At 35.5% G+C, this 14,794-nt stretch overlaps 1 long non-coding RNA gene across 2 annotated transcripts in view; it reads left to right on the top strand.

The window, feature by feature from the left end:
- Nucleotides 1-14,794, top strand: part of LOC141378662 (uncharacterized) — a 79,259-nt gene that overhangs the window by 58,269 nt on the left and 6,196 nt on the right. For both annotated transcript variants that reach the window (XR_012393735.1, XR_012393734.1), the window contains exon 2: nucleotides 81-188. This is a non-coding gene — a long non-coding RNA (uncharacterized lncRNA). The remainder of the gene's footprint in view (nucleotides 1-80; nucleotides 189-14,794) is intronic.

The raw sequence follows: 14,794 nt of genomic DNA, 5'->3' as shown, positions 1-14,794 counted from the left end.
CACCCTGTTATTCACTTTTCATCTGTTATTATTTGGATTCTGTTTTTGTCTTACCTGATTTCTGGAACCGCTCTTCCCAGGACTTGAACCCCATCGTCGTCATATCCTCTCTGGCGTCTCAAGACTCCGACGTACACGACAAGCTATCAGGACAAACTGGTTGCGGTGGGAAAGTCCTCCACACAGAGGTAAGCGGTCAGCTGGTAAGCGTGAAAAGAACTGCATCATACCGCCCCGTAGCGTATGTTTAAAAAAATTAAATGCAGCCATACTTACCTCTGGCTACATAATTCACGGTCTGAAGAGCAAATCCATCAATGTGCAGTTCCACAAGTCCCAAACCAAGCAAGCCAGTGGCGACAGTGACGAGGAAAAAACTTGACAAAACACCAATTGACAAAATGAAGAGCAATTTTCAAGAGGAACTAGGCTAAGTTGGGCACGACCATTTCTCCTCTGGTTTAGGATTATGGAGACCTCGGGATGATGAAAAACAGACTGACGTAGATGCCGTTCAAATTATAATGACTTTTGGGAAGTGTTCCCTGCTCTGGTTGCCCTTATTAAAGCAGCCTAACAATCTTTTAGAGGATTTGGATTTCAAAAGCCTTTGTGTTTTATGTGTATGCTAATGCAAAGAAATGTGTCTTTAATCTAGTTTTAAACTGACAGAGTGTGTCTCACTCCCAAACTTTGCTAGGAAGGCTGTTCCAAAGTTTAGGTGCCAGATATGAGAAAGATCTACTTTTTTTGTCAGATGCTCACTGGTTTTACTCTCATTCATTCTCGGTCATTATTTTTAAAAAGCACCCGGTCCATTTTATTTGTGTATATTTTACTCGAACGCAGTAGCTCTACAGGTGCCTGATAAAAATTGAAAAAAAGTTAAATGTGGAGGAGCTAACATTAATCAGATTCACTCTAGTGAACACATAAAAATCGTTATCATAATTAACTCTAGTGCAAGGCTCAAATTCCCAACAGTTTGAAAACCTCTGCACTAGAGGGTAAATCTGGTCTTATTTAACAGTTAGATATTTTGTATTTTTCATTTAATGTACACTTACAACACAAAAACAAATGAAAATGAAAAACACTCATAAGTGAAGTTAGGTGAATTTTATTTATAAATTATTTCAAGAGGATCATGTGCTTAGGACGGTCCTGCATTATTCCATTTATGATTCACCAATCAGACGATTCCTTAGCCACTATAAATACCCTAAGTTCCATATGACAGCCATCTTCGTTTTGAAGAATCCCCCCTTCCACCCCTACCTAGATGGGTGGCACGGTGGCCCAGTGGTTAGCACTGTTGCCTCACAGCAAGAACGTCATGTCAATGCTTCTAGACAAAGCCAGCCAACGTTTCTGTGCGGAGTTTACATGTTCTCCCTGTGCTCACGAAGGTTTCCCCCGGGTTCCCCGGTTTCCCCCCATCGTCCAAAAACATGCAGCTTAAGTTAATTGACTAATCGAAATCAGCACCACAGACATGCTCCTAGTAAATAGTTACCTCTTAAGAGCAATCACTATCTGTTCATTAGCTACTACAGCAGGGGAGTTCTCGAGATCTACCTGAGCTCAAACTCCCCTCTCGCCTTGCAAACGGGAGGAAGCCTCGGGCTAGAGAATCTTATGAGCTCACTCAGGGCTCTCTCCCGGGACAGCATGCCAAACAAGCATTATAATCAATCATCAGCTAAGTGTGAACTCTTGAAAGATATTTTATCTGAAGTCAAGCCTTAAAGGGGTAGTGCACACAAAATATGCTTGAAAGACTTTCATTCATCCCTTGAACTCAATTGACGATATTTATCACGTGGAAAAAAGTATTGCAGATTTGAAACAACATTCATTAGTCACAGAATTGATAGTTTTATTTATCTATTCTATTATTTATATTTTTATCTCCAAATCAATTTAATAGCTCAGATTTACTTCTCCTGTAAATATAATTTCAAATAATTAAACATTTTAAGACATTAGATTGCCTCAAAACACCTACAGTAGAAACCCTTTTTTTGCAGTCGTAAAGAGCAATATCGCCATAGTGACTGCACTAGATGAACTTTGATGATGAAATATAGCACTGCAGAGACACAGTTCTGCTGAAGTCCACACTGTAGTGCAGGTTTAAAGGACACGTGGTGTCTTTAAAGTGGCACTGGTGAACAGCCTTGTCGGTCTTAAAATGATGAACAGGACACCTTGCAATTTCATGGACTTCTTGATCATGCTTGAGATTGACAAACTGCTTGTTCGGAACAAGTGTGAGATTATAAAGGCCATCAAGGTGAGGAGGAGAAACCGTTTCATTTTTAGGCTGTGTTTAATGCAATATTCATTCATTCATTCATTTTTTTTTCGACTTAGTCTCTATTTCAGAGGTCGCCACCATGGAATAAGCCGTTAACTATTCCAGCATATGTTTTACACAGCGAATGTCCTTCCAGCTGCAACCCAGTATTGGGAAACACCCATACACACTTATTTACACACACTCTCATACAGTACGGACAATTTAATTTATTCAACTCACCTATATTGCATGTCTTTGGACTATGGGGGAAACTGGAGCACATGCAAACTCCACGCAGAAATGCCAACTGGCCCACCTGGGACTCGAACACACAGCGACCTTCTTGCTGTGAGGCAACAGTGCTATTAAAATGACTTATGTAATTCATAACAATTCCAAGAGGAATCGGATACATGTATTTAGACGCAGGATAGATGTCCGGATTTTGAATATGCGTCTGTTTTAAAATCCCATCTAGAAGTAGTTCAGAACAGATGCATAATGTTAGTTATCATGCAGGTTTTGATTTTTCAGATCTGATATTAGATCTGTGTTGCATGTGAGTAAAAATGTATTTAATAGCAGTTTAAATGGCTATAAGGGAAGGAAGCGAAAAAAGAAAGAATAGCAGTCTGCAAAATATAATATGAGGATGCAGTGCTAGACAGGATCATTTTCTCCATTCATCCAATCAATTGCACTGGAACAGCAATTATGCTATGCAAATTAACCCAAGGATTTATGATTGTACAGTGTGAAACATCATATCCCCTCGTAAATATATCAGTGTGAAATTTAAAGCAAGATAAAGCAGGATCCCCTTTTGTTTTGAATACTGTCGAGGTTAACGCATTAATTGTAAAGTAAATTATGGGTGCCACTTTTTATTAAGTGGCCTTAACTACTATGTGCTTACTTCAAATTATAAATACAATGTACTTAATGTGTTCGTAATGTATTATTTCTGGGGATATTAAAGTCAGATATGGGTTAGGGACAGCTTTGGTGGTATGGGTTTAAGGATGGGTTAAGGTATAAGAGATGGTCATTAGTGTAATTATTATTATTTAATAATTATATTATTATAATAATATTAATATTATAATAAATAATAATATTATTATAATTGTAATTCATTTATTCATTTTCTTGTCGGCTTAGTCCCTTTATTAATCCGGGGTCGCCACAGCGGAATGAACCGCCAACTTATCCAGCAAGTTTTTACGCAGCGGATGCCCTTCCAGCCGCAACCTATCTCTGGGATAATTGTAATTATAGAAATTAATTACAAATGTCTTTATTCAATCATAAGTACAATGTAAAGACATGTATTTACACAATAAGAACACTGTAACAATTAATTAATTTTAATGTAAGTATACATATTGAGTAACTTGTAATAATAAATATAGGTACATTCCAATTCACAAGTTCACACTCATAGATATTTGACTGAATAGAATGTGGGTATTTGGAGTGCTTTCCAGGGTGGAGAGCTCTGAGCTTGGAAAGACACCATAAAACCTGTGTTATTTCCCTTATCAGGATAAAGAGAGAGAGAGATAGGGGTCCAAGTACAGTGTCTAGCCCAGCTCCAGAACTTTTTATCCAATTTATGTAGGTATCAGGTTAAAAATGGTGGCGTTTGGGTGGTAAAGGGAAGCTAAATTCAGGAGAAAACTGAGGTAGGATGTGCTTGACTATATTTAAAGGGGTTTGGTCTTATGCTGATTGGATAATAGAATGATTGTCAATAATGCCTCGACTGATCCCAAAACTGATCAGTGCTTCTCCTGAAATTTGTTTATAAAACAGCACTAAAATATAAAAAAGTAATGCCAGTTACATTTACTCCATTGCCCAAAAACAGATTCAGTACCCTTTAAACGAATGAATACAGTGAAATGTAAATTCTGGATATTCATTTCTGAAATTTGTTTTTTTCTTTATGACAACCGGAAAGGTTTGTACCATTACAGATATAAAATTGCATTTCCTTCAGCCTGAGGTACTGTATATTCACTTCACATTTCACTTTTGGTGTAAAAAGGCTTTATGTTTTTCATAAATGCAACTATTTTAAAATTTCTCTAAAACTTATGCTGGATAAGTTGGTGGTTTATTTCAATTGAACAACTATATTAGACCCACTTATCTTAAGTGACCATAACTACATTATTCTAACCTTAATTAATTCTTTGGTACGTTTACAAACATGTTTTTTTTTTTTTTACATTGTACTAATATATAAAAATACCAGCATGAAATTACATTTGTAATCAATTTCTGTAATTACATTTATAATTACACTGTTGTCTTACCCCTTACACTTACCCATACCACCAGTCGTTAAATTACCCGTTTCCAACCTCCACAGCACTGTAAGTGTTTTGTAATTTGAATACAACACGGAAATTGCATTCATTTTTGGATGCAAGTACATTGTAATGTTACTATCATATTTTTTTCCAAGCGTTATTAGCAAACAAGCCTAGTCCAGATCCAAAAAGTAATGCAAATGTAACTTAATGGATTACTTTCCTTAAAAAGTAAGAACTTTAATTAGCACCAGTTAAGCTTCGTGTCAACGCCACAGCCTATCTGAGTATTGTTGCTGACCATATCCATCCCTCTATGACCACAGTGTACCCATCTTCTGATAGCTACTTCCAGCAGAACAACGCGCCATGTCATAGTGCAAATCATCTCAGACTGGATTCTTGAACATGTGAATGAGTTCACATTACTCAAATGGCCTCAACAGTCACCAGAACTCAATCCAATAGAGCACCTTTAAGATGTGGTGGAACAGGAGATTCGCATCATGGATGTGCAGCCGACAAATCTGCATCAACTGCGTGATGCTATCATGTCAATATGGGCCAAAAACTCTGAGGAATATTTCCAATACCTTGTTAAATCTATGCCACAAAGCATTAAGGCAGTTCTGAAGGCAAAAGAGGATCAACCCAGTACTAGTAAGGTGTGCCTAATAAAGTGGCCAGTGAGTGTGTTAGGCCTACTGGTAAACATAACTTTCCCTGTCCACAAGTTGAATAGTCTGTCCTAGGATAAACCCTGCCTGCTCTAAATGCATCGCATGCTGAATTTAAAAACACTGATTTACTAAAAAGAGAAAGATTTGCTAAACAGGGGGATGTGACAGCAGCCGGTGGTGCGCGAGTGTGTGAGTTATGGCTCTTGTCTTGTGTCTCCGTCCTCGGTCACGATCAAAGCCGCTTTCATTTCCCCTGTCAGGCAGAGAGCAGCGGTCCCATTGCAAACATGATGTAATTCCAGTTAAGACGGACATATTTGAGCGTGACCTTTGAGTTTAAGCACAGAGACTGACCTTTTGATCCATATGCAAAGAGCAGCGAGGCCTCCGACATATTTCAACATTTAAAGAGGTAATACATCACATTAGTGAATCCCCTTACGACAGACACGCACAACTGAACGCAAGCACATACAAAAACAACCTCTGTTTAAGCAGTAATATAATGTCGAAAACAGAAGAAGGGAAGAGAAAGAAAGGTTTAAGAGTATGATGTATCTCCGGAGATTGTAACAGGTGCTTTAAACAGGTGTTAACTTCACAGTGGAAAAAGTGCCAGATGATGTCTGACTGATGTTTCCGTATGTAAGCAGGAGGGTCAGTTAAGCCCAGGGATTCACTTCTCTTTTTTTCTTCTTCTTCTTTTTTTTTTTTTTTTGAGGCAGATGTTCAGATTATTTTAGTACTTTGTGGTCTGGATGCAATGTACTTATTTGGATATTGTAGTCTGATTTCCAATTACTTAACTAAAATCATAGTTTAAAGGGGTTTTGACTGTATGTGAAACACAATTGCGGTCAAAATGTCTCTTCCAAGTGTTTGAGAACAAATAAGTATTATTATAAATGCCAGAAGTAGAAAAACAGACTATTTTTTAGCCCTGTTGACATGGTTGGGCAATCATGTTCTGAACGATTGTGTTATTAAAATATTATTCATGCCAAGTTCCAGAGGAATTGGAAAAATCAGGGCCGATGTTTAGAAATAGAATGTGTCAAATATAAAATCAAGGTGCAAGTCGACCTGGGTAAGCAGTTAAAGTTACCATAGCAAATCATTACAACATCACTCCGACCAGACATAATTATCATTTCTGAGGCAATAAGACAGATGATTTTGCTTGAACTCACAGTGCCCTGGGAGGAGCAGATGGAAGAGGCAAATGAAAGGAAATGCTTAAAGTACCAGGAGCTTGAAGAGAAGTGCGGGGAAGGGGGCTGGAAGACCCGCTGTGAGCCAATAGAGGTGGGCTGTAGAGGGTTTGCAGGCCATTCACTCTGTAAAGTCTTCAACTAACTATAGCAGTAGCAGAAGAAGAGGGCCATTAAGTCAGTTTGTGAAGCTGCGGAGAAAGCCACAAGATGGCTATGGATAAAAAGGACTGATCCGTGGGTGATGGCCACTGGTACGCAAGCTGGGGTCTGATCAACTTCAGCTGGAGACCCAAAACACCCAGTGACCCCAGGATACATCACTGACGATGCATCCCAGAGCATCTAGATGATGTATCTTGCACACATCTACACTCTCAGAAATAAAGGTACGCGAGTTGTCACTGGGGTGGTACATTTTCAAAAGGTACAAGTTTGTACCTAAAAGGTCCATAATAATACCCCAAGGGTACATATCAGTCCCTGACAGAGCTGACATCAAAATCGGTGTGTTTAATTGTAGACGGATTTTCAATCACTTAACTAAAACAATAGTTTATTTAGGGTATGGCAGTTTTTGAAGCTTAATTGCATTTTACTGTGTCTAAAACAGGACAAAAACTATAGAAAAATGTCCAGAAATGTGTTTGTTAGCCCTTCACTGTGTTAAAATGAAAAAAAAAAAGTGATTTAAGGCCATGGGATAGCTAGGAGATTAGATTTGTTAATGCATAAACCCAAAAAATAACAAAAAAATAAAAATGACATGGCTGATAAATTTACAATATATGCTACTTACCCAATGGAGACGTGTTATCCTCAACCAAACAGAGTCTGTCACAATTACAGTACATATTCTGAAAAACTAAAAACAAAACAAGACATGATTAGAAGGAAATACTGTAAATTGTTATTTTAAAGTTAAAATGCAATGATATCTTTTTGTATATTATATTATTTAACATTTATAAAATATTTAACAAAACTAATAAATTAAAAACAAAAATAAAATAATTTGCAATATCAATAAAAAGAAGAAAAATAGTACAGAATAATTGACAATAACCCCTACACAAAAAGAGGGATTGTCTCTGTTTCCAAACATATGCACAACATATAAACAAGAGATGACAATACTCACATAAGCATACATATATGTCATGAATATGTAAGTAAGAAATAAACATTAGGATTTACAAGCTTAAAATGCTAAATTCCCAAGAGTCTTAACATAGGTCACCATATGGTTTCAGCTTTTTTCTATAAAGTTTCTAGACGTAGTTGTTCCATTTGAATGACATAAAACAACTCATTCAAACCATCTCTGATAACAGTGAGCCATTGGAGGATTCAATTTAAGTAAAATAATTTTTTTAGCTGTAATTATGACAAACTTGAGGGCTTGTGGATAACGAAAATGTGTCCATTATATTAGAATATCCAAAACAGCCAAATGGTATTTAGGTTGGAAGTTGGTTCCATAAGCACTGGAAAACAATTAAAAATATTGGACGAAAACTTATAAAAAACAGAACAAAACCAAACTAAATGTGCCAACGTCCCTTCTGCCCCACCACATTTGTCACATTTAGGAGATACAGAGGGAAATATTTTACTCAATCTAGTTTTAGAGAAGTGAAGGCAATGTAAAACTTTACAATAAGATTAATTTACAGTATGTCTCAAATTTATCAAACCTTTCTTTATTCTTGACAGGGCTTCTTCCCAGACCTCATCAGCCACTTTTTTGCTCAAATCTATAGCCCAAGCTGTTTTAATGTGCTTAGTGCATATTGATGCATCAAAAGCACGAACAAAGTTTGATATCAGTGTAGTGATATCTTAAGAAATAAATCATATTGTTCTGAGAGTTTATCCACAGTTGCTGTATTCAATGGTTAAGCTAAAGAAAATAAGTACTGAGGTGATTTTGACAGTTACAGATGTGAAAAACAAAAAGCTGGGAAAAAAGAACCCTGAACACAAAGAACTATTTCATCATAAAAAGCTTATTCAGGATGATGTGGTTCCAAATAGACCAAATATTTGTAAAGAACAATATTTTTAGAGAGTAGATCACATATTTTTAGTAAGGTAATTCTGACATCTGATTAATATTTGACCTAATTTAATCATCACATAACAATTATATGTATGAGTGCGTGTGTGAATGTGAGTGTTTCCCAGTACTAGGCTGAGGCTGGAATGGCATCTGCTATGTGAAACATATGCCGGAATAGTTGGGGGTTCATTCTGATGAATAAGGGACTAAGCGAAGAAAAATGATTGAATAACGATTATTTTTGTAATTCAGAGATAAAAATTACAACTCATTCTATAGACCCCAAACTGTTCAGCAGTTTTCTATAAAGATATAATTTATTCATTAATTTTCCTTCAGCTTAGTCTCTATTTCAGGGGTCACCATAGTGGAATAAACCACCAACTATTCCAGCATATGTTTTACACAGTGGATGCCCTTCCAGCTCAAGCCAGTACTGGGAAACACCCATACACACTGATTCAAACACATACACTACAGCCAATTTAGTTTATTTAGTTCACCTTTACGGCATGTCTTTGGACTGTGGTAGAAAACAAGGGCACCCGGGGGAAACCAGAGCACCTGGAGGTAACCCACGCAAATACAGAGAGAACACGCAAACTCCACACAGAAATGCCAACTGACCCAGTGACCTTCTTGCTGTGAGGCAACAATGCTTAACAATGAGCCACCGTGCCACCCTGTATAAATTATGTACATTTAAAATATCTTTTACTTACCCTGTGGAGAAGCGGTATCCTCAACCAAACAGAGTCTGTCACACTTACAGTACATCTGGAAAACTAAAAACAAAACAAGAAGTGACTCGAAGGAAATACTGTAAATTACTGTTTTAAAGTTAAAATCCTAAAAAAATCTTATCTTAAGTAATAAGTCATGTTGTTTATAAAGAGTTTGTCAACAGAGGCTATATTCGATGGTTAAGCTAAAGGAAATAAGTACTGAGGTGATTTTGACAGTTACAGATTTGAAAAAGAAAAAGGCGGGAAAAAAGAACTCTGAACACAAAGAACTGTTTCATCATAAAACGCTTATACAGGATGATGTGGTTCCAAATAGAACAAACATTAAAAGTAAAAAAAAACATGATTTTTAGAGAGATCACATATTTTGTGTAATCTGACATCAATTCTGACATCTGATTAATATTTGACCTACTTTGATCTTCACATAATGATTATTTGTATGAGTGCTTGTGTGAATGTGAGAGTGTTTCCCTGTATTGAGTTGCAGCTGGAAGGGCATCCGCTGCGTGAAACATATGCCGGAATAGCTAAGGTTAATTCTCCTGCGGCGACTCCTGATGAATAAGGGACTAAGTTGAAGTAAAATTAATGAATAACGATTATTTTTTTAAATCAAAGAAAAAGAAAAAAATTCCCAGACATATAAACAGTTGTCTATACAACTAAATGGTTTTATATATTTTTTTAATATATAAAAAGAGATGTGTATCATTTTTAAAGGTTTTAAATAGTCGTGCATTAAACACATAGGCTAAGGTTTAAAAAAAAGTCTTCAAAAGTCTGTCAGTTAACATGGCCCTAAAAGCTGCATTTGAAAATGCTGTTTTAAATAATTTTGAATCAAACAAAGCATGTCGCACTACAGGACACGTCAACTTCCCGCCTTCATCACAGTTATAGTTTTAGGTAGCAGAAAGTTTTGACAAATGTTCAAAAGTGAAGTATGCGAACGCACACACACAACAAAAGAGCAAAGTTGGTGCTTTATCAGAATCTGAAGAATAACTGTGTCACGATCTGTCCAGCTGGCCAGTTCCTCCTCCAGACTGTGAGTGACACACAAAGCTGTCATGTGTAACTGGTGACACAGTTCTCCATGCGTGAGCGACAATGATGATGACGGAAAACACTGCACAAACTGTCAGCATCCTGTGCTTTTAGCATAGCAAAAGTAAAAATCTATTGCCATTTACTGATCATACATTTACCCCGAGGGGGATTATTCTCCAGCTCTGATCCGGGACTCGTTTATCATTGCTCTGTGAACAGCAAAACTGATCTCTGATCAGAGGAAAACAACACTTTAACCCAGACAGAAACTGTGTCATGATCCTAAAGCACTTCCTGCATCATATGACTAAAACTTCTGCCTGAAGACATGAGCAATGAGGACACATTCCTGCCGGTGGGGAGAAAGAGATGCTGGTCCAAAATTGGGTTGTACATCTGTTCAGAAAGCATTATGCTAAATGAACATAATACACACAGTAAAAAAAATAAATAAATAACAGCCGTTTAATTACAGAAATTTATCGAAAATAACGGGACGCTAAATTACAAATATTTATCGTAAAATAACAGACAAATTACAGAAATTTACTTTAAAATAACAGATGTTAAATTACAGAATATTACCGTAAAATAACAGAAATTACAGCAATTTACCAGAAATTCAAAATTAAATAAATTTCGGTAATTTAGGCTAACATCTGTCATTTTTACAGTAAATTTCAGTAATTTAACATTCATTATTCTACGGTAAATTTCTGTAATTTAACGCCCACTATTTTATGGTAAATTTCTGTAGTTTAATGTCCGCTTTTTTGTTTACAGTAAATTTCTGTAATTTAACAGATGTTATAACCCCAGCTGCGGTAAAATTATTATTATTTTTTTGACAGTTTTACAGAGTAACTGTAACCATATGATGAACAATCAAAATAGGCTTATTGACTGTCAAATTAGAGAAGAAATTACTTAACAGCTCACACAATTGATAGTTTTATATTATACACTGTATTAAAACCTGTAAAATTTACAATAAAAAAACAATAAAATACTGTTTTTTTTTACTTCATGGTAAATTATCATATTTTATTTATTTATAGTACACTGTAAAAAGCGATTAGCTACTTTACTTTTAAAGTGAGTAAACCAGTTGCCTTAAAAGCAACAAGTTGATTTTACTTTAAAAAAGTCAGTAAAGCCATTGACTTATTTTTTATAATTATGCAGTAGATAGTACAAGTTTATTCTCTTTTTTAATTAAAGTAAACGAATCTGATTTTACAGTGTATCATAAATCATTGTTTTGAAACACTACACCTTTGTTACACAAACAAAAACACAATATAAAAAACAGGTCATGATGAGAAAGTCGCAAAGAACCAAACGCATCCCAGAGAAGCTAATTATAAATATACAAAACTCACACAACTGCATAAAACTGATGAGAAAATGATCACTGATGAGAAAAATACTAAAAAGAACTATAATAATGTTAAAAAAAAGGATAAAAATGAAGCGCCATGCAGAGTCCTAATTGTTCCAGTGCTGGAAAAGTAAATCTATGATGATTAACTGTATATTTATTAAGGAAATTTACTGTTTCCGATTTTTACTATATACAACTTTTTACAGTTGTTTACCATTGAAATGATGGTATTTTAAAGTTAATTATTATATTATTATATATCCTTATATTACAATATAGTTAAATCTTGTGAGTTGATATAAACATTAACTGAAAAAAAAACATTAAAATGCACTTGATTTAAATTCTTTTATTATTTTAAGTTGTCGTTCTATGTGAAATATTTTGTAATATGAGGTATTAACAATATAAATGTATATATATGTAAAAAAAATTAAAATGACGAAAAAGGACAAGCTTATAGTTTTCATTTCAAATGAAAATGTAAAATACAAAGTAGATACTAATTTAAAATATTTAGAATTAGTATGAAACTATGAGCAATGATATCTTGTTAATCCTAAAGGAGCACGGCTAATGGCAAACGTTTTCTTTCTTGGCATAAAGATGTAAAAGAAAAAAAAATGATTTCGAAACTAAATTAATTATATACTGTATAATTTGTTTTTAATTGCATTAAAAAAATAATAAAATGCTAGATTAAAAATCTGTAACCTTGATAACAGCAAGACTTCTTAATATATATAATAAATAAACCCTGATGATACTTTTTGTTGACATTATGATTCTTTATATATATATTTTTTTCACTTGAGTTGTGCACCCTATGCTTGAGTTTTATATTATATCTAATGTTGCAAATGATCTTTATAATAATGTCTTTAATTATATGCATGTTACCATGATGGTCTTTAGATTGAATTACCCTGAGCATCCTCTATATATTAGTATATCTCTTAGCTTGTGTGAAAAGTTGTTTGTGATGAGCACTGGCTCGTCATTTGATTGTTGTCTTTCTGTTGGTAAAAAATTCATGTTGTGTATAAAGTATGTTAATACTTCAAAACACTGGAGCATGACAAAAAAATAGTTATTTACCATATAAAATTATTCAAAGCTTTTTTTGGTTGATTTTTTTAACCATAAATTTAAATGTTAAATTCATTTCATGTTAAATTTCCTTAACTGTGTGATTAAATTTACAGTATATAAACGTATATATTAGGGGTGTCAAAATGAATTGTTTCTTTAGTGCACCACAATGCAGATGCGTACAATTTGGTATCGGTTCAGAAATAATCATAACTGGTTATTACGAACTGACGTTATTTATCTCATATGCTCTATAGACGAATTACCAACCTAGTCACACATGACGTCACACGGGTCCCCGGTTACAAAAAAAGACAGGCTGCAATAGCAAACATGTCGTGTTGTGCGGTAGGATGCCAAATTCAAAAATCCAAAAATAGAAAACTTAACTTTTAACATACACCACACTGCTTTAATGCAAACTGCAGATGTCTTTGGCTAAAATGGAGCTGAATAAAGTGACGACATAATTAGAAATGCTGGACTTGCAGTTTTCGTTATATCAGGTGAGTTCACGCTATGATAAATCATACACATTATTCGTTTTTGATTGCAGCAATGATTTCAGCATAAACAGTTACGTATGGTTAATTAAACTGTGGACATTGAATGCTAAGAATAAAACGTGAAAGTGTAAGTTATTAAGGTAAAGTTGGTTTTATATTCATACATTCATTCAGTGACAACTTGTGAAACACTCCCTTTATTGTTTACCATGGCACTTTGAATATTCGGTCTTCGGTCTTTTTTTTTTTTTTTCTGCCACCACCCTGTGCACGCATCCTGAATGTTTACAAACATGGAAATTTGTCTATATTGCGGTAGCTTACTATGGCGAGGGAGACAAGCGTGAGTACTTAAAATGCTCCAACTACCTAAAAACTCTAACACTAAAGTCTTGCTTCACTATTATTGAGAAAATGAAAGTAAAATCAATTTCTGTCTCTCTCTTTTTCTCTCACTGCGGACATTTGACCCGCTGGCGTGAGGTAACTTTACCTCTCCTTTCAGCTGTTATAGCGATACTTGTGGATCAGACTCGAGATGGTCTGCTTTTTATCACAGATCAGCTGTGATCACCTCTGCCGTTTATCAGTGTCCCTCATCGGTGAACAGCACCAGAGCGTTAGAGCCAATCGCAGCCCTTTCTGTTGAGTGTGTGACCAATCATAGGGATGTAACTCTCAGAAAGCGAGCATGATAATATTTACATTTGTTTATTTGCTATAAACACTCGTGTTGTTCAGTGCATGAACTTTAGTTTTTAACGGTTCTGTTCATATATCTGGCTGCTTGTTTTAAAGAACAAAACTGTATTACAAATTATATATAAATATATTTATACATTTTAAGACAAGAATTGCTGTGCTGTGAAGAAATCTAAAACTGTGTATGGAAAGCATTGTCAATGAGATATCTAATTGAATTGAATAGATGGCATGATAATCATAACCAAACTAAACCTAACCTAGTACTGGGAAACATCCACACACACTCATTTACAACGGCCAATTTGGTTTATTCTAATCACCTATAGCATGTCTTGGGACTGTGGGCGAATACAGAGAACCTAGAGGAAACTAACACAAACAGGGAGAACATGCAAACTCCAAACAGAAATGCCAACTTCCCCAGCTGGGACTCGAACCAGTGACTTTCTTGCTGTGAGGTGACAGTGCTAACCACTGAGCCACTGTGTCGCCCACATATTCAATTATTAGGCCTATATTAGTATCATTGTATATTTAAATATTTGTTTTCAAAGCATTTTTACTTTAGTGCAGGGGTCTCAAACTCGCGGCCCGCGGGCCATTTGCGGCCCTCTGTGCAATATTTTGTGGCCCGCGCCGACCGCTGTACACTGATAGAATCAGCGGAGCGGGGAGAGCGAGCGATTCCCGCTCCGCTGATTCTATCCGTACACAGCGGTCACTGGCATTCCCCGC

This window comes from Danio rerio, chromosome 2, assembly GCF_049306965.1.
Source record: "Danio rerio strain Tuebingen ecotype United States chromosome 2, GRCz12tu, whole genome shotgun sequence".
In the NCBI taxonomy this organism is placed as follows: domain Eukaryota; kingdom Metazoa; phylum Chordata; class Actinopteri; order Cypriniformes; family Danionidae; genus Danio; species Danio rerio.
Note: the sequence above shows the minus strand (reverse complement) of the source record. Positions and strands in the feature narration are given on the sequence as shown.